The sequence below is a fragment of the Entelurus aequoreus genome, linkage group LG18 (assembly GCF_033978785.1).
Source record: "Entelurus aequoreus isolate RoL-2023_Sb linkage group LG18, RoL_Eaeq_v1.1, whole genome shotgun sequence".
In the NCBI taxonomy this organism is placed as follows: Eukaryota; Metazoa; Chordata; class Actinopteri; order Syngnathiformes; family Syngnathidae; genus Entelurus; species Entelurus aequoreus.
In genome coordinates this window covers 24,250,578-24,271,389 of record NC_084748.1, presented here as the reverse complement: position 1 = coordinate 24,271,389, position 20,812 = coordinate 24,250,578, and the positions used below count along the sequence as shown (strand labels likewise).

The window sequence follows — 20,812 nt, the reverse complement described above, 5'->3', positions numbered from 1 at the left end:
CTAGCAGAAATGTAGATCGGCGCCTATGCTTGGAATTATACCAACCCTGCAGAGCACCCCTGTTTGAAAATCATGTAAAAACCCAATATATACACCTACACACCACACCATGTTACACACCTACATTAAAAAGATATTGTTAAATTAACAGTAAAATTGAGCATTAGTTGAGGTAGTATTTTATAGTGTTTCACTGAGTGTACTTTTACTGCTCTTGTTAAACAAGTATGCAAAATGTGAAAAGGAAATACTGAGTGGTTAATGCATCATCAAGTGTGCTTCACTAAGTGTTTCATGCTGAAAGCAATAATCGCTTCTATTTTCCACGTCTCACTCTTTCTTGTTTAAAACAGTTTTGTCAAACACGCACGAACAATTTCTAAGCAGATGTCGAATGTGTTGGAATAAATGTGGATGTATATATATATATACACTACCGTTCAAAAGTTTGGGGTCACATTGAAATGTCCTTATTTTTGAAGGAAAAGCACTGTACTTTTCAATGAAGATAACTTTAAACCAGTCTTAACTTTAAAGAAATACACTCTATACATTGCTAATGTGGTAAATGACTATTCTAGCTGCAAATGTCTGGTTTTTGGTGCAATATCTACATAGGTGTATAGAGGCCCATTTCCAGCAACTATCACTCCAGTGTTCTAATGGTACAATGTGTTTGCTCATTGGCTCAGAAGGCTAATTGATGATTAGAAAACCCTTGTGCAATCATGTTCACACATCTGAAAACAGTTTAGCTCGTTACAGAAGCTACACAACTGACCTTCCATTGAGCAGATTGAGTTTCTGGAGCATCACATTTGTGGGGTCAATTAAACGCTCAAAATGGCCAGAAAAAGAGAACTTTCATCTGAAACTCGACAGTCTATTCTTGTTCTTAGAAATGAAGGCTATTCCACAAAATTGTTTGGGTGACCCCAAACTTTTGAACGGTAGTGTGTATATATATATATATATATATATATATATATATATATATATATATATATATATATATATATATATATATATATATATATATATAGCTCCACAGCCCACAACACAAAAGTCCTACTGATAAATCAGAGAAATGCAGAACCAAAATGAATCCTTGGTTTAAATTAGATTTCTGTTCTTGGAAATTTTGCTGAATGCAACTTCTCTTTGCTGTGCAATCATTGATGATTAGGAAAATATTATAATGTACAAATGACTACCTGCTTTCTTTGTTGAATGTACCATAAATGAAATAAGAGAGACATCCAGAGAAACCGAAAACCTTTGTATGGTTCATCATTTATGGGAGGAGATGCTTCAGATGTGACGTTTGTGAACTAGCTGAGACTCTTCTGAATGGCTCTTTTATGTGAACAATGAGAACAGAGCCGCAGTTACGAGCCATTTAATTTTGCCACCTAACTGGACTAGAAAATTGTTTAAAGTCGAAGGAAAGCAGCATTTGAGAAAAAAAAAAAATTCAGTCTAAGCCTGGGCCCCTGAAGAGGGTGTCCAGACTGAGGCCAAGGGAAAAAAAAAACCTTATAGCCATAGCACACAAACGTGTGTAAGAGGGAAAAATCAAACATCAAAGAACACAAAGGACATTAAAGGCCTACTGAAAGCCACTACTACCGACCACGCAGTCTGATAGTTTATATATCAATGATGAAATCTTAACATTGCAACACAAGCCACGGGTTAACTTATAAAGTGCAATTTTAAATTTCCCGCTAAACTTCCGGTTGAAAACGTCTATGTATGATGACGTATGCGCGTGACGTTAACGGTTGATACGAAAGTATTCGGACCCATTGAATCCAATACAAAAAAGCTCTGTTTTCATTTCATAATTCCACAGTATTCTGGACATCTGTGTTGGTGAATCTTTTGCAATTTGTTTAATGAACAATGGAGACTGCAAAGAAAAAAGTTGTAGGTGGGATCGGTGTATTAGCAGCGGACTACAGCAACACAACCAGGAAGACAGAGATGGATAGCAGACGCGTTAGCCGGCAAACTCACCTTAACTTCCTCCGTCTCGCCGACCGCATCTGTGATCGGGTGAAGTCCTTCGTCGCACCGTCGATCGCTGGAACGCAGGTGAGCACGGGTGTTGATGAGCAGATGAGGGCTGGCTGGCGTAGGTGGAGCGCTAATGTTTTATCATAGCTCTGTGAGGTCCGGTTGCTAAGTTGCTAAGTTAGCTTCAGCGTCGTTAGCAACAGCATTGTTAAGCTTTGCCAGGCTGAGAATTATTAACCGTGTCGTTACATGTACATGGTTTAATAGTATTGTTGATCGTCTGTCTATCCTTCCAGTCAGGGATTTATTTATTTAGCTTCTATCTGCATTTGAGACAGATGCTATCACGTTAGCTCCGTAGCTAAAGTGTTTCGCCGATGTATTGTCGTGGAGATAAAAGTCACTGTGAATGTCCATTTCGCGTTCTCGACTCTCATTTTCAAGAGGATATAGTATCCGAGGTGGTTTAAAATACAAATCCGTGATCCACAATAGAAAAAGGAGAGAGTGTGGAATCCAATGAGCCAGCTTGTACCTAAGTTACGGTCAGAGCGAAAAAAGATATGTTTGCACTGCATTCTAGTCCTTCACTCTAACGTTCCTCATCCACGAATCTTTCATCCTCGCTCAAATTAATGGGGTAATCGTCGCTTTCTCGGTCCGAATCGCTCTAGCTGCGTTTAAAACAATAGGAAAATATGAGGAAGCGAACAACCGACTACGTCACGCTACTTCCGGTTTGGGCAAAGCTTTTTTTTATCAGAGACCAAAAGTTGCGAACTTTATCGTCGTTGTTCTATACTAAATCCTTTCAGCAAAAATATGGCAATATCGCGAAATGATCAAGTATGACACATAGAATGGATCTGCTATCCCCGTTTAAACAAAAATATTTCATTTCAGTAGACCTTTAAAGACATTGTAAGAGCAGAGGTGTTGCAACCAGCCATTTCTACATACAGACTACAAAAGTAAAAGAACAACAAAAAAAATCAAATAAAAAACATATACTGCGGTGTTCCACGCCATCGTCTGCTAGGTTGGGGGGAGCATGGCCAGAGACAGGAGCAGACCCAACAAAGCAACCAAGAGAGCCGACTCCACCCTCGGCCTCCCACCAACTCTCAGCCAGTGTCCAGTCCGCATGGATGAGCGAGGATGCGTCCAAGGAGATTTAGAAAAATTGTAAGATACCATTGTTTATGTCAATCTGAATTTCTTACTTGCTTAATGTCCGTTAATATACATTGTAAACTTTGTCACGCTGCAATTGTTTACATGCTTGCTGGTCAGAAGATAGATACAGTAAAAGAAACATACCGTATTTTTCGGACCATCGGGCGCACCGGATTAAAAGGCGCACTGTCGATGAGCGGGTCTATGCAGGTCTTTTTTCAGACAAAAGGCGCATTTAAAGGGGTCATATTAGGATTATTTTTTCTAAATGGAAAACACTATCTTTGTGGTTCACATAACTTGTAATAATGGTTCTTTGGTGAAAGTGTTGCATGGATTATGTTTTACAGACCATTATCAAGTAGCTTACTGAGTGTCTCTTTAGGATGCGCCGTTTTATAGGCGGTCTTATTTACGTGGCTCACCTTCGGCAGCGTCTTCTCCCCGTCATCTTTGTTGTAACGGTGTAGCGTGCAAGGACGGGAGTGGAAGAAGTGTCAAAAGATGGAGCTAACCGTTTTAATGACATTCAGACTTTACTTAAATCAATAACGGAGCAGCATCTCCTCATCTGTGGCTCACTAGTGCAACAACGCCGGAAATGTGTTCCGTGAAAAACCGTCCGACCGGAACTCTCTAATAACTAAAGTTCCTTGGGTGAATTATGTAAACCCACTACAGTTTTAGTGCTTTGATAGCTAGTCTACTGACAGATGTAAGTAAGAAATGTACGCTACTTTATACTAGAAATGGCAAAAGCGAAGGATGAATGCCACATAAGAAGGTCGAGAAAAAGAAGAAGCCTATGACTACGGCGTCGGCATGGACTACGATTGCGGACGTGCGCACATTTTCAGGACTTGTGCAGATCCCAAATACGCATCAGCAGGTACCAGAAGGTAAGAAAAGTTGGTTTTGCATAATATTGTGAAACAAAACGCCAGGAAATATGTCTGCTAATAGGTGCCATTTTGCGGTCCTTATACACACACCGTAATAATACTTGTATGTTTAATGCGCCGACAATCCATCAAGCGGTGTGGCTTCAAAGCTTACCGAAGTTGTACTAAAAACATTTTGACATATTTTTGAGCGCCGTGTGTAATGTTCTATATTCTCAATGGAACATTTAAAGTTTTGGTGTTGTTTACTGCCATCATATTGCAGTCTACACGTATCTCTTATGTATGACTGCCATCTACTGGTCACACTTATCATTACACCATTTAGCAAATAAAAGTACTTCTAGGTCAGTAAGCACAACCAGAATTATGCCGTACATTAGGCGCACCAGGTTATAAGGCGCAATGTCGATTTTTGAGAAAATAATAGGATTTTAAGTGCATCTTATAGTCTGAAAAATACGGTAATTTAAAAACCCTACTTACTTGTCATTTTTTGAGGCAAGTGCTTGCGATTAGTATTTTGTTCAAGGGAAATATTTGAAATATTTGTGTTTGTGCACTGGTTCACCTGTGTAAATATTGAATATTTCTTGTTTCAGTGTGTACACCTGCGGCTTGTGCCGCCAATATTTGAACAATTTTAAATTTTTCCCAAAATTACGTGGGTGCGGCTTATAATTAGGTGCGCCTCACGAGCCAGGAAATTGCGGTAATTGTTCTGCTGTGGATGTGTAAAATAATTCAGGTATGGTAGTACAAGTTTGAATTCACATTTTCAGCTAGTCTAAATGTTTATATATACATATATGATCCATCCATCCATTTTCTACCGCTTATTCCCTTCGGGGTCGCGGGGGGCGCTGGAGCCTATCTCAGCTACAATCGGGCGGAAGGCGGGGTACACCCTGGACAAGTCGCCACCTCATCGCAGACATATATGATTTATTTGTATATTTTTGTATACATTTGATCCATAAAGGTGTTTAGAATTAGTGATCATATTGTCCATGTATGTAAAATATGGGATATGGCACCATTTTATGGAATGTTTATGATTACATTGAACGTTGTCCATGCACATGTCATAAGTACAGAACAACGAAACGCAGTTAGCATCTCACAATTAAGTGCTTAAGCATTGAATTGAGTACCTGACATACAGTATATACATGATATAATGTGCATGGAATATACTGTGTACATATTGCTAATGAATGAGAATGAATAGTATGCTGTTGATAAGGGTATTTACGGACTATAACAGGTTAAAAATAACTATACAGATATGGTTATGATTTATTGTATGTACAGTAGTGCATTGAACCAGTGGTAATGGGCCTTGTGGTTAGAGTGTCCGCCCTGAGATCGAAAGGTCGTGATTAAAAACTCCTGCCGAGTCATACCAAAGACTATAAAAATGGGAGCCATTACCTCCCTGCTTGGCACACAGCATCAGGGGTTGGAATTGGGGGTTAAATCACCAAAATGATTCCCGAGTGCGGCCACCGCTGCTGCTCACTGCTCCCCTCACCTCCCAGGGGTTGGAACAAGGGGATGGGTCAAATGCAGAGGGTAATTTCACCACACGTAGTGTGTGTGTGGCTATCAGTGGTACTTTAACTTTTAACTTTTTTAATTAGTCCTTTTTACCTACTAATGTGGTGTAGGGATGGATACCCAAATGGGGGCACAGAGTTCAGCATGGAGACAGCTATGGGAAAGAAGCTGTTCCTTAAGCTTCCTGTAGATGCCGTCGATGGCAGGAAGTGAAGTTTCTGCAATGCACATGATGGTTGAACCCAACCTTTGCATCACCTTCCGGTCTGAGACAGTGCAGGTCCTCTATGCAGTTGGTTGTTCCATTTTCATCCACATTTTCATATCTCCTGCATTTTCCTTCTTGACATTTTGTTGTCCTGTTTTCTGTGTTCCACTCAATTCCAGTTTTTCCCATTTTATTTTCCTAACTTTCTATATCCTCTGTCTTTATCATCTTTCTGGTCTTTTTCTGCCCTTCAAATCCTCTCATCTCTTCTTGTCCTTCACCGCCGGTGTTGATGTCTCTCTTGTTTGTTCCAACTTCCGTCAAACAATAAGGGAGGCTATCCAAAGCTCCCGCCTCAGCGAACAGAAGGTTGCACTTGTATTGGATTCTGCTGTGTGATTGACCACAGCAATGCCAACAATACACAACTGGCAACCACTCGTGCACACATTTACACGCAGGAGGGAAGTCATTATTTCATCCCCTGCTGATCAGTCCATTTTCATCATAGCTTTATTTTACCAGAGATGGAATATCAACACACAAAGGATGTGCATTTCGAAGTCAATTAGTCAAATAAGTGTTTGATCCTCCGCCGATCAGGCAGAAATCTAAAGTTTACACACTGGTTTTGTGTCCTTTAAGCACACATATTAGATCTGTTCCTTCAGCATTGAAGGTTTGTGAGTAAAGGCTTCGTTTCCGGGGGCCAATACTGGTCTTTTGCCAGAAAAAAAATGGCTTATTAAAAAAAAATGTAGACTAATTTAATGCATGAAAAAAATACTAATTATAAAGTCGGGGTGATGGATCCAGGTGTCGTTACTATTAATACCTACCATAGTTTAGTTTATAAATGATAGAAAAGTGATTAGATCAATATTTTTCTTTTTGTAATAATAAGAAAAATATATATTTTTATTTTTTTTAAATTATTGTTTGCAATGTCATGATCTGGCAACTCTGCTGCCGCCTGTCTGCTTTTTGTTTCAGTACCTGGTATCTGGGTTACAGGGCGGAGCCACTTGCGCACACCTGGTACTCATTTTCTCCTTACTACTTCATCTCTCCAGTCCTTTCACTCGGCGCCAATAGATTCCAGATGGTTCACCCTTCCAGTCCTGTTCATCTCCTCTGCTTTGGCTCCACTCAAGCTTCTCGTTTCCTGTGGCTTCTGTTTCCTCTCCACACCTTTTGTATGCATTTTCTGTTCTCTCACACCTTTTCTGTGCATCCTTAGTTATTTTTTTTCCTCACTCCTTTTTGAGTGGTCTTTTAGTCTTTTAGTCTTTATTCTTATTATTTTTCTTCTGCGTTGGAGTCCTACTCCTGGTCGTTAGATGCACACTCAGGAAGTGAGTCTTTGGATACAGGAAGAATTTAAGGGCAAAACCCAAATCATTAAAATGGGAGTCAATAGTTGTTTTTGTTTAGTTTTTTTTAGCACAAGCCACTTTTTGTTCAAAAAATTGTATGTAACATTCAAGACCACACATTTAATGCCACATCTGATTTACAAAAATACTAACAAATTCTAATTATGTTAAATTATAAATTAAAATGATTAAATGCGTTGTATGAAACACCTGTTCTTGTGTTTACTATACCGTGGGACCTATTATGCAAAACCAACTTTTCTTACCTAATGGTATCTGTTTTTGTGTATTTGTGCATAGGTGCCGGAAATTTGAAATCAAACCATGAAGGCATGGCGGCGATTTCGCTAAAACAATCTTGCCTTACTTTATACTTCCTCCAAACGAGCCATTTGAAATTTGCAATAACACTTTCTCAATATGCACCAATGATGGTGACAGCAAGCGAGGCGCATTCACAAACCCCCGGAATTGTGAGCATCTGCGTTACAATATAAGCAAGTTGTTTTTTGCACTTCTCGATGTGTGTCTCTTTTGTTGCAATACTTATGGCAGTTTTATTTTAAATTTTTTAATGTATTATTTTGTGAATAATTGATCAATATTATTGGAGTATATCAATTACTAGTCTATTCAAATTGAATGTGACAAAATGGCATAAATTAAAAAGGCAGTGTTTTTTCATGCCATTATTTACTCTAGCAGACTTCCATTAATGAATAAACTATTCAGTATCACACATTAGTTGTCTTTCCCTATTAGAAAATGATAATATAAGAACATGTCATATATGGGAATTGAACAGACTGTCGATGATTGCAGAAACAATGAAGTGTTAGAATTAAATTAGAATAATTCTCTGACTACTTTGACGTTGAATTGTTCCTGTGTTGATGATGATGATGATGATGTTCCGTTATGTAAGTTGTAATAAACTATAACATAACCATAAAAGCACAACAAACGGGGCATGAATCTGAAAACCACGAATCACAGCCCATATAAAGCCCCGTATAATTAAGCTCAAAATACAAATGCAGTTGCTCACACTCACTTATTAAATAATTTTGTCGCGTTTCAGTGTATGAAAAACCGCACAAGGACATTCAGTACACACAGCAGCGTGAGTCTGCCTGGCTTCTCCATCAGCTGGACCTATCGCATCTTATTATCAGCTCCTTTGAACCATGGACTCCCAGCATGATTGCACTCTCAATTAATGCCGCTATGATCTACTTTGACGGAGCGAGTAATGACAAGCGCTAGGCCTGTGTGTGTCTGTGTGTGTGTGTGTTGGACGGCAATGTTTATGCGGTGGGTCTGTGCACGTGCATATACACAAGCACATTTCTGTGTGTGTGTGTGTGTGTGTGTGTGTGTGTGTGTGTGTGTGTGTGTGTGTGTGTGTGTGTGTGTGTGTGTGTGTGTGTGTGCGTGCACCTGTGAAGCCTACCAGATAAAACCAAATTGAGAGATAAATAGCTTGCATTTTAAAAAGTATGGGCCTCTTTTATAACATAACCAATACAATCTGACTACTGACCGCCTGGAATATCTCAATTTAACTGCTTAACTTACTGTTCTGAAGGAAGAAAATGTGCACATTTTCCTGGACATTGTATCAATTGGGTATTTGTGTGTGTGTAGTTGAACATGTGTGTGTTTACTGTACATACAGTGAGAACATATAGACACACACACACAGCCTTACATGGACATTGCTGGCAAATATAGAACACTGGGGTCCAAACTTGTGATTTACATAACTCAGGCGTTCCTTAAGGCACCACTTTAGTGCCTCTCCTTCTTTGGCAGTTGTATATGTTTTCAGAATGTGATTTATGTAACTAAGGTGTTGCTGTAGCGTGTTCACTTCAGATGCAGTCAGTTCCAGTTCCAGTTATTTAGTTGTACTAGTAGTGTTCCTCGAGGTTTCATTTTAGGACCTCTCTTTTTCATCATTTCGACTATTCAACTGGTGGCCTGCGAGTTCAGTTAAAAAAACTTGTGAGACACTCACATTTTTGCCAAAGGTCCTTAAAAACAACAAATCACTCCTCTAATTCTGACAAAATAATTAGACCAAAATCAAATGTCTTCTGTAGAAGATGCAGGTTTTCTGGAATATACTGTACACGATTAGACAAATTGTGCAGCTTTCTGGAAATTAAGTTAAAGTTAAAGTACCAATGATTGTCAAACACACACACTAGGTGTGGTGACACGTATCCTCTGCATTTGACCCATCCCCTTGTTCACCCCCTGGGAGGCGAGGGGAGCAGTGGGCAGCAGTGGGCAGCAGCGGTGGCTGCGCTCGGGAATCATTTTTGGTGATTTAACCCCCAATTCCAACTCTTGACGCTGAGTGCCAAGCAGGGAGGTAATGGGTCCCATTTTTATAGTCTTTGGTATGACTCGGCGAGGGTTTGAACTCACAACCTACCGATCTCAGGGCGGACACTCTAACCACTAGGCCAATGAGTAGCCCCTGAAACAAATTAGTTGAATATCTTTGGTTTAAACCCTAACAAAGATATGTGAATTATTTACAACAACAACAGGAACTTGGATACAGCGCTGCACACAGCTCGACTGTTGTCCCCCTACGGAGGAACAGATGCCGCAAGCAATGCGAAAGGAAGCAGAAAAAAGGCAAACGCCGAGGTTTCCCGAGCTAGGTTAGCGACTAATCCAAATTAGCCTGACTACTACAGATCACTTAGGGAAATGTAAGTAATTGTTGTGTTTTTGTTTTCAATGAATCACGGCTTAATGACCACATCCTCTGACTCCGCCATATAACTGGAGCGACTAACGTGCCACAGAGTCCTCGTCAAAAGAAGAATGACCAATACTATATGTAATTGATGTAAATTAAGATGTAAAACATGCATTGATGTGGTAGATTAGACTTAGACTTAGACTTAGACAAACTTTAATGATCCACAAGGGAAATTGTTTAAAACAGTAGCTCACTTACAATGATGGAAAGTGTAAGGATGGAAAGGACAATGCAGGTATAAATAGACTAATATAGCGATAAAAAATCTAACATATATACAAATATATACATATGTGTACAGAATAATATATATACAGATATATTATATTATGTCTATAACATATATACAATATATACCAATGACCATGTACAATATTACAGTATATACAGTATATGTGACAGCAGCAGCATAAAATAGAGAGTAGATCCAGCAGGAAATAGAAAATAGACATTATAAACATTAAAAACAAAGAGAAGTAGCTAACATGTCAGGTGTCAGGTAATAGGCAGATGTAATTTATTGCTGTATGGCGAGTGATTATACAGCTGGATGGAGTGTGGAATGAAGGAGTTCTTGAATCGCACAGTGCGGGAAGGAAGTTGAAGGAGCCTGTTGGAGTATGAGCTCCGCTGTCCCTTAATTGTCAGGTGGAGTGGGTGGGCAGGATTGTCCATGATGGCGAGCAGTTTGTCCAGTGTCCTCCTATCCCTCACTGACACAAATGCCTCCAACTGCGATCTTTGGAAGACAACCACAGCCTTTGTCCTGGCTTGAAATCAAGTGCCCGAAGACAATGGTGGTTCGCCAAGAGTTGATTGCATTCAAAAGTGCAGCTCCAGTGTTGCGCTTGGCCGAGGGTGCACAGCGAATATGGGCAGCAACAGACGGCACGGTAGACGATTCCAATGACTGAAATGCAGGTGGTTGGAAGCCGTAGGATGAATGGAACTGTAACACCCCTGTGGCAGAGCTGACAAGAGAGTTGTGCGCGTATCCAATCCATGGTAGATTAAGTGACTAGGATGCAGGCTGTTTGTGGCAAATGCAGCGTATGGTGGCCTCAAATTATTGGTTAGCTCGCTTCATCTGGCCATTGGACAGGGTGGTATCTAGAGATCAGACTGGCAGAGGCACCTAAAGTATTGCAAAAAAAGCCTTCCAGACAGCAGTTGAGAATTGCGGGCCCCTGTGGAAGTGAGGATGGGAGTTTAAGTTTAAGTTTGGGGCGGCATGGCATAGTGGGTAGAGCGCCCGTGTCAGAAACCTGAGGGTTGCAGGTTCGCTCCCCGCCTCTTACCGTGCTGTTGTGTCCTTGGGCAGAACACTTCACCCTTGCCCCCGGTGTCGCTCACACCGGTGAATGAATGTTGAGTGAATGATAGGTGGTGGTCGGAGGGGCCGTAGGTGCAAATTGGCAGCCACACTTCCGTCAGTCTACCCAGGGCAGCTGTGGCTACGAAAGCAGCTTACCACCACCAGGTGTGAATGAATGATGGGTTTTTAACATGTAAAGCGACTTTGGGTACTTAGAAAAGCGCTATATAAATCTCAGGTATTATTAAGTAATGCAGCAAAGTGAAAACGTTTTGGACAAAGAGTCCACCATGGTCAGGACAACTGTGTTTCAATTGCAGAGTGGGTAGTCCACTAACAACAAGAGGGAATAGAATGTGGCCTAAGAACCAGCCAGCGCCCAGTGAGAAGACTTATTGTGGGCACAGATGGAGCACGCAGCCACCAAGTCCTTGGCGTTAGTCCTCATGGAGGACCACCAAGAAATCTGTGACAGCAGGAATTCACTTGCTCTAAGCTGGCTTGTCATCTTGAGAGTAATTTAGAGAGTATATGTCATGACTTGGTCTATGGCGTGATTTGTTCTCCCGTGGTGCAAATGATGTGGACCGGACGTGGCTTGGAGGTGAGTACATAATTTGATATAAGGACAATAAAAAGGAATAAACAAAAGGCGCTCACAGCGGAGGTACAAACTTGACTATGAAACAAAAGACATGCACGTGGGCACAAAAACTATGAACAATAAACAAAAACTTACTTGGCATAGAACATGACATGAAGACGCGTGATCATAAAGAGGGCAGAGCATAAATGTGCGGAGAAGGTGAATGTGATGTCGCCAGAAAGACCAACAGAAAATGACAGATTTAAATAGTGACATGATCAGTGAAAATAGGTGCGTGACTGAAAACGTGAAACAGGTGCGTGACATGACAGGTGAAAACTAATGGGTGACCATGGAAACCAAACAAAACAAGGAAGTGAAACCAGGAACTAAAAAAAGAGTCCAAAAACCAAGCAAAACAAAAACATGATTAACACAGACATGACAGAGCCCCCCCCCCTTACAGACAGATCCCAGATGTCCCAACACAAAAAAATGAACAAGAGTCATGGGAGGGCGGGAGGGGGACATGGCGGTGGGTCGCCAGGCCAAGTGGCTCCGAATCCACAGAGGTATAGTCATGTGGCGAGGTGGGCAACCCGGGAAGGGCCACATCTGTGGCAGACGATGAAGTGGGCGCACTTGGCGTGGCGGACGACCAGGTAGCGGCCATATCCGTGGCCGACGAGAAGACAGGCGCGGCGTCGTCGTCATGGCAGGCGTAGAAGCAGCAGATGAAGCAGGCGGCAAAGCTTGGCGTGGCGCGTCTTGGCGTGGCAAAGCTTGTCGTGGCGAAGCTTGTCGTGGCCATGGTTGGTCTTGGTCTTGGCATGGTTGGTCTTGGTCTTGGACTTGGTCTTGGCATGGTTGTTCTTGGTCTTGGACTTGGTCTTGGCATGGTTGGTCTTGGACTTGATCTTGGCATGGTGTGTCTTGGACTTGGTCTTGGCATGGTGTGTCTTGGACTTGGTTTTGGCATGGTGTGTCTTGGACTTGGTCTTGGTCTAGGCTTGAGGGGTCTTGGTCTTGGCTTGAGAGGTCTTGGCGTGGAGCTGCGACTGGCGGCATTTGGCGTCGTGGAGCTGCGACTGGCGGCCCTTGGCGTCGTGGAGCTGCGACTGGCGGCGCTTGGCGTCGTGGAGCTGCGACTGGCGGCGCTTGGCATCGTGGAGCTGCGACTGGCGGCGCTTGGCGTCGTGGAGCTGCAACTGGCGGCGCTTGGCGTGGAGCTGCGACTGGCGGCGCTTGGCGTGGAGCTGCGACTGGCGGCACTTGGCGTCGTGGAGCTGCGACTGGCGGCACTTGGCGTTGTGGAGCTGCGACTGGTGGCTCTTGGCGTCGTGGAGCTGCGACTGGCGGCCCATGGCGCAGTGGAGCTGCGACTGGCGGCGCTTGGCGTCGTGGAGCTGCGACTGGCGGCGCTTGGCGTGGAGCTGCGACTGGCGGCGCTTGGCGTGGAGCTGCGACTTGCGGCGCTTGGCGTGGAGCTGCGACTGGCGGCGTTTGGCGTGGAGCTGCGACTGGCGGCGCTTGGCGTGGAGCTGCGACTGGTGGCGCTTGGCGTGGAGCTGCGACTGGTGGCACTTGGCGTGGAGCTGCGACTGGTGGCACTTGGCGTGGAGCTGCGACTGGTGGCACTTGGCGTGGAGCTGCTAGGCATGTTGGTAGCCTTGGAGCAGGGCGTGGAGCAGGTGGAGGTGGCCTAGCTGGGGGTTGCGGCTTGGCAGGCCGAAAAACCGGTGGTGGTGGTCGTGCTGGAAGCTGTGGCTTGGCGTGACGAAAGACTGGTGGTGGTGGTCGTGCTGGAGGCTGTGGCTTGGCATAGCGATGCGGGGTGGACCACTCCTTATGCATCAGTCGGTGACATCTCTGCGCCCGGACGTGTCTACATGCAAGAGGATCCTCGGCTGGCCCCACTATGGACTAAACTCTCACATTATTAACCGTCTCCACTCAGTACCCATTGCACCGGTCACCCAGAGAGGGGGTCAACACATCTACGGTCCCTTCCAAGATTTCTCTTTGTTCCCATTGGGTTTTGTAGTGTTTGCCCTGTTGTGGGATGTGAGTATTGGATGTCGCTGTGGCTTGTGAAGCCATTTGAGACATTTGTGATTAAGGACTATATAAGGAAACTTTGATTGATTGATAGAGCTGTTCGCCCAGGCCAGCACTAAGACAAACTTCAGGAGCGACGAACAAGCCGGCCACAGGGCAAGTGTCCGGTGCAGAAGAATTCTTGAGTACTTACTTCACCTACATCTCGACATCCCACTGCAACCAAACAAAGATCCGAAACTGTGGAGCAATAGTCTCCAAGTGGGGAATTAGAGGAAAGTAGTGTGGAAAGTGTGTTGGGCTTACCATTCTTGAATACAGGGTGGACCTTAATGTAGGAACAGGCCCGTCGACCATGGCTTGGATCTTCGCTGGATTGGGTCTAAGCTGACCCTGCTGTACTATGAACCCAAAAAAAGACACAGACGGTGCATGGAACTTAAATTTCTCAGCCTTAACAAATAGCTTATTTTCAAGCAACGTTTGAAGCACAAGGTATACACAGCATAACTGCTGGGTATGCTCCTCCAGTGTGGTACAAAAAATGACAATGTCTCCCCAATAAACAAACACAAAGCGACCCAACATATCACGAGGCACGTCATTATTAAGACCTTGAAAAACTGCGGGAGCCTTAGTTAATCCAAATGGCATGAACAGACACTCGAAAAGACCGACAGGAGTGTTAAATGTCGTCTTCTATTTGTCCTCCTGTCGGATACGGGCAAGATTGTGAGCATTGCAATGACCCATCTTAAGAACTTAGCTCGGTGTATTGCATTGAAAGCCAAGTCTAGCAGAGAAAGAGGACACTTGTTCTTGATCGTGATATAATGTAAAGCACGATAGTCGATATAAGGTCGCAGTGATTTAAAGGCCTACTGAAATTATTATTTTTTATTTAAACGGGGAGATCCATTCTATGTGTCATACTTGATCATTTTGCGATATTGCCATATTTTTGCTGAAAGGATTTAGTAGAGAACATCGACGATAAAGTTCGCAACTTTTGGTCGCTGATTAAAAAAAAGCCTTGCCTGTACCGGAAGTAGCCTGACGTCGCAGGTTGAAAGGCTCGTCACATTTCCCCATTGTTTACACCAGCAGCGAGAGCGATTCAGACCGAGAAAGCGACGATTACCCCATTAATTTGAGCGAGGATGAAAGATTTGTGGATGAGGAACGTGAGAGTGAAGGACTACAGTGCAGTGCAGGACGTATCTTTTTTTCGCTCTGACCGTAACTTAGGTACAAGGGCTCATTGGATTCCACACTTTCTCCTTTTTCTATTGTGGATCACGGATTTGTATTTTAACCACCACGGATACTATATCCTCTTGAAAATGAGAGTCGAGAACGCAAAATGGACATTCACAGTGACTTTTACCTCCACGACAATACATCGGCGAAGCACTTTAGCTATGGAGCTAACGTGATAGCATCGGGCTTAACTCCAGATAAAAACAAAATAAATAAACCCCTGACTGGAAGGATAGACAGATAATCAACAATACTATTAAACCATGGACATGTAACTACACGGTTAATGCTTTCCAGCCTGGCGAAGCTTAACAATGCTGTTGCTAACGACGCCATTGAAGCTAACTTAGCTACGGGACCTCACAGAGCTATGCTAAAAACATTAGCTATCCACCTACGCCAGCCAGCCCTCATCTGCTCATCAACACCCGTGCTCACCTGCGTTCCAGCGATCGACGGAGCGACAAAGGACTTCACCCGATCATCGATGCGGTCGGTGGCTAGCGTCGGCTAGCGCGTCTGCTATCCAAGTCAAAGTTCTCCTGGTTGTGTTGCTGCAGCCAACCACTAATACACCGATCCCACCTACAGCTTTCTTCTTTGCAGTCTTCATTGTTCATTAAACAAATTGCAAAAGATTCACCAACACAGATGTCCAGAATACTGTGGAATTTTGCGATGAAAACAGAGCTTTTTGTATTGGATACAATGGTGTCCGAATACTTCTGTTTCAACGAGTGACGTCACGTGCATACGTCATCATACATAGACGTTTTCAACTGGAAGTTTCGCGGGAAATTTAAAATGTCACTTTATAAGTTAACCCGGCCGTATTGGCATGTGTTGCAATGTTAAAATTTCATCATTGATATATAAACTATCAGACTGCGTGGTCGGTAGTAGTGGGTTTCAGTAGGCCTTTAATCTTTTTTGGGTACAAAAAAAAATAATCCTCCGGCTAACAGAGAAGAGGAAGGAAAAATAATGCAAAACACGTGAGAAGAAGTAATGACATGCTTCTATATTATTTCTCGGCCAGAGTGATAAACCCTTGAGCAATACAACGGTAAAGTAGCACCCAGAAGGATGCCGGGGAAGGTCAAGAGCGTGATCACATCTGAAAAAGTTGGCATATTACTTAAATCAACCTCTTCATATACGCATTCAGAGAGGACCGGCACATGTGAACTTGCAGACCAGAGGCAGTGAGAGTGACAAAAAACACTACCTTTTTTCAGTCAATATGCAGGTTATGCATGGCCAGCCAGGTACAGTGCATCTGGAAAATATTCACCTTTTCCACATTTTTAATGCTCAGCCTTATTCCGAAATAGAATTGTAACCTATTTGTATGGGCATGCCTCTTTATGATGTTAAGTTCCTGTTCCGGGGCCTCTAACAGTGGCGGTCCATGCCGATGGGCCTTACTAACTCACCTGCAACATTTCAGCGCATGATGGAGCTGGTGCTCAGAGGGCTCCCATGGCAAGTGTGTATGGTGTACCTTGACGACGTGTTAATATATAGCCCCACCTTTGAGGCCCATCTCACCAGTTTGCGTGAAGTTTTCTCCAGGATCCATGCAGCTGGCCTCAGGCTGAATCATAAGAAATGTCATCTGGCTCGAGATCATGTAGTGTTCCTGGGACATGTTGTTTCTCGCCACGGCTTACAGCCCGACCCTCGAAACACAGACAAAGTCAGAACCTGGCCCACACCACAGAACCAAACCGAAGTGAGAGCCTTTGTGGGCCTTTGCTCTTACTACAGACGCTTTGTTAAAAACGTTGCCCAATGTGCAGCCCCTCTGCACCGCCTCACCTGCAAAGACACACCTTTTAAATGGACAAGTGAGTGTGACACAGCCTTTGAGTACCTGAAGGGGGTGCTTTCATCTGCTCCAGTTGTCACCATGCCTGATTTTAACATCCCTTTTAAAGTGTACACAGATGCCTCTTTGGAAGCAGTGGGGGCGGTGTTGGCTCAGGACCAGGACGGACTGGAGCGTGTGGTGTCATACACTAGCCAAGCACTCAGTTCCCCAGAAAAGCGCTGGTCTACATTTGACAGAGAGCTGTGGGCCATAGTGTGGGCTACACGGCAATTCAGACATTACATAGGATCAGCTGCCTTTACCATCATAACTGATCACAAGCCTCTGCTGGGCCTGCGTGGCATGTCCATTGACAAGGATCCCACGGGACGCCGAGCAAGATGGATACTGGAACTGGACCCTTATAACTGGAGTATGCAGCACAAGGACGGCAAACGGCATACTAACGCTGATGCACTTTCACGGCGTCCTCAAGACCCTGAGCCTAGTCTGGTAAACACAGGTGAGACAACCACACAAGTGAATGTTATAGGCTCAGATATAGAGCCCAGTGTTCCCCAACCAGTCACTCAACTGCTATAAACACCCACGGGAAACCCACCGACCTCTGACCTCCATACAGGGGAGCGGCGTGTGGAAAAGAACAGTGGGGCGCAGGACTTGTCATTCAAACATGCACTGTCACATGACGGAACGGAAATGAGGGGGCTACAACGGGCCGACCCAGATATTAATCGGGTGTTGGACTGGATGGAGAGAAGTGGCTCTCGGCCATCTAAGGGGCAGATGAGAGGTAGCTCTAGGTGGCTTCGAAAATTATGGACTGAATATCCCCGCCTCGCTGTTGTTAATGGACTACTTTGCAGGACGGTGAACTCTCCCCTCACCGGAGATGCTCTGTGTCAGGTTGTTATGCCCTCCTCACTTATCTCTGATGTGTTGCAGCATCTACATGGGGGCTCTACATCGGCACATTTTTCCGTGGAACGAGTGTGGGAATGTGCAAGGGAAACTTGCTACTGGCCGTTCATGTTCAAAGATATTCAGCGGTGGTGTGAACAGTGCATCCCATGTCAAATCCGCAAGGCCCCGGTGCCTAAGCATCGGGCACCAATGGGGGGCGTCCATGTAACTCGGCCACTCCAGAGAGTGGCAACGGACATTCTTGAACTGCCAGTGACTTCTAAAGGAAATAGATACGTGTTAGTAGTGGAAGACTACTTTACCAAATTTGTGAATTTGTATGCTCTCTCTAACCAAACAGCACAGTCGGTAGCAGTGTTTGTTCGATGACTATGTGATGGTGCATGGTGTTCCTGAAGTGATTCATAGTGATCAGGGGCGGCAGTTTGAAGCTGAGATTGTTCAAAGAATGTGTCAGCTCCTGGGAATTAAAAAGACACGCACTACACCTTATAATCCCAAATCGGACAGAATGGTTGAACGCTTTAACCGCACTCTGATCGACCAACTTGCCAAATCGCTGCTTGCCTGCAGTGGTGAGTGGGATGATTATCTGAAACAGGTGGCTTTCGCCTATAACACATCTGTGCATGCCTGCACCAACTACAGTCCGTACTATCTACTTCACGGACGGGAGGCTCGTGTTCCAGTGGATGTGTTGGTGCCGTCTCATTTGGTGCGCTCTGACTTGCCTTTTTCTCATGCTGATTTTGTGGCCTCTTTAGCAGAGAGGCTGGAGACTGCTTTCGCTGGTGCCAGGCAAGGTGGCGCCAACGCTCACGAGAAGCAAAAGCTGTACTATGATGGAGCTGTGCGTCACCGGCCGTATGCAGTAGGGGATCTGGTATGGCTACGTAATCCGGCAGAGGACAGGATGAAACTTGCTCCCCACTAGAGGGGGCCCTACAGGGTCCTGTCTGTGTTGGACTCTCAAGGGGAACCTGGACTCACCTATCATATTGGCAACCCTTTGGAGTTTGATGGACGGGGGCAGGTCGTCCATTATGATAGATTGAAACCGTACACACTACCGATGGCTGCTGGTTTTTCAAATGGCATGCCTACTTCTCCTAGTCAGGCTCCCTCATTGTTGGACGAGGGGTCGCCAGAGGGGGGTGCTGGGGCTGACGAGCCGCTGACCTCTGGTGACACAGGGACTGTTCAGATTTCAGGCATCGGAGAGCCACGGCAGACTGTTTCTCCTTCTGGGAGGAATGTGAGACAACCAGTTCGTTTCAAGGACTGTGTCACTTTTGGTTAGCTGTTTAGAAATAGAAAGAAAATTAAACAAAAGTTGGGCTTTCGGTTGGAGGTTGTCAAGATCACTTAATATGTTCTTACTGTGATGGCACATGTTTCATATGTGTATAGTAGGTCTGGATGCTATGGTGTATCAGAATTTTCTGGTGTACGTGGGAATAGTGTGGCATGCGTGACTGTGCAGTGGTGTGAGGGGGAACATGCATATATATTTTTTTGTGTGTGTGGGTTAACTCCTGTGTTTTGACTGCCTGTGTTGTTTTTGCAGTTATTCTGTTATGGTGTTGAAACAAGGACGTTTCTTTTTGTAGGAGGGGAGGTATGTAACCTATTTTTATGGGCATGCCTCTTTATGATGTTAAGTTCCTGTTATAAGCTGTTTTACAGTATATGCTTTGAGCTCTTATTTTGAAGGCGCCTAGAGCGGAAGTGATGTCATGATGTGTGAAGCGGAGGTTTTGAAAGAAGGTAAATACAGTGGTCCTCGTGTGAACTGGAGCCTCCGTGTTTGTTATTTTGTAGTGTCGTAGAATTTCTGACCTTTTGACCTATATTTCTTGTCTATTAAGAATGTCTGCTCATTTTAAATTATCTTCTATTTTGTGCCATTGAATGGACCAGTTGTGGGACAAAGGTGAATATGGAGTTATGCCAACCTGTCTACAGAATGTTTAGATTTTCCAAATATGACTAAGAGATACGAGGTTGTTTTGGAACAGACAAACCAAAACAAAACAATCATGACGCACGAGATAAAAAACAGTGACGCACAAGAGACATATAAAAAATGGCAGAAGACCGGGACTAAAGAGAGATTTTGGCTTGTGTGTGTCTTGTTTGCTCCGGAGTACATGTGGTCTGTCTGCACGGCCAACTCAATTCAACCTGCGCTTCTGATAATGGGTAAATAAATTTGTTGTACTGAACTACTTTTGTTGCCTGCTTAAGCTTCGGACAATCCACTACACAAATTGGCGTCACGAGCAGGATGGCCCAGAAGCTACAGGTCGACAGCCGCTCCCGCTCTCTCTGTCAGGCAGACAGTGTGTTGCACGCGCGCATCACAAGGTAAGAAGTTTGCTTTAAAGTGTAAACATTTTCTGCCTGGAGAGAGCCGGATCGATAAGACTAATTGCTGAATCTGTTTTTGATAAAAGATAGGTTTAGTCAGGTTCTCCAAAAACAACTTGGAATGGGGTAAATTATGGTTGGATTGAGTTGTTTTATATGTGATCATTTGTCTGTGTGTTTGTTGAAAACTTGTGATTTCTTGTTTTTAGCTATAAGGGGATTGTTAATAGAATTTTGGTGGTTTGGAGTGTTTTGAAAGCATAGACTATGTGAGACGAAACATTTCTTTTAACCTCTTCATACTCTGTCGTTGTTGGCAGAGGATGCTTTTTTCTGCAAGTACATTAGGTTAGCCGGAGTTGGACACAGCGAAATTTAAGGCAAGGTTTGCTAGCTCGTGTGACATTTGGCCCACACAAATTTATGATGTCTATGAAGGTCC

The 20,812-nt window shown here is 43.9% G+C and overlaps 1 long non-coding RNA gene across 1 annotated transcript in view; it reads left to right on the top strand.

Annotated features, from left to right (window-relative positions):
- The window catches only part of LOC133633549 (uncharacterized), an 83,076-nt gene that overhangs the window by 47,768 nt on the left and 14,496 nt on the right, over positions 1 to 20,812 (top strand). Inside the window, exon 2 of the long non-coding RNA XR_009821780.1 lies at positions 6,859 to 6,903. This is a non-coding gene — a long non-coding RNA (uncharacterized LOC133633549). The remainder of the gene's footprint in view (positions 1 to 6,858; positions 6,904 to 20,812) is intronic.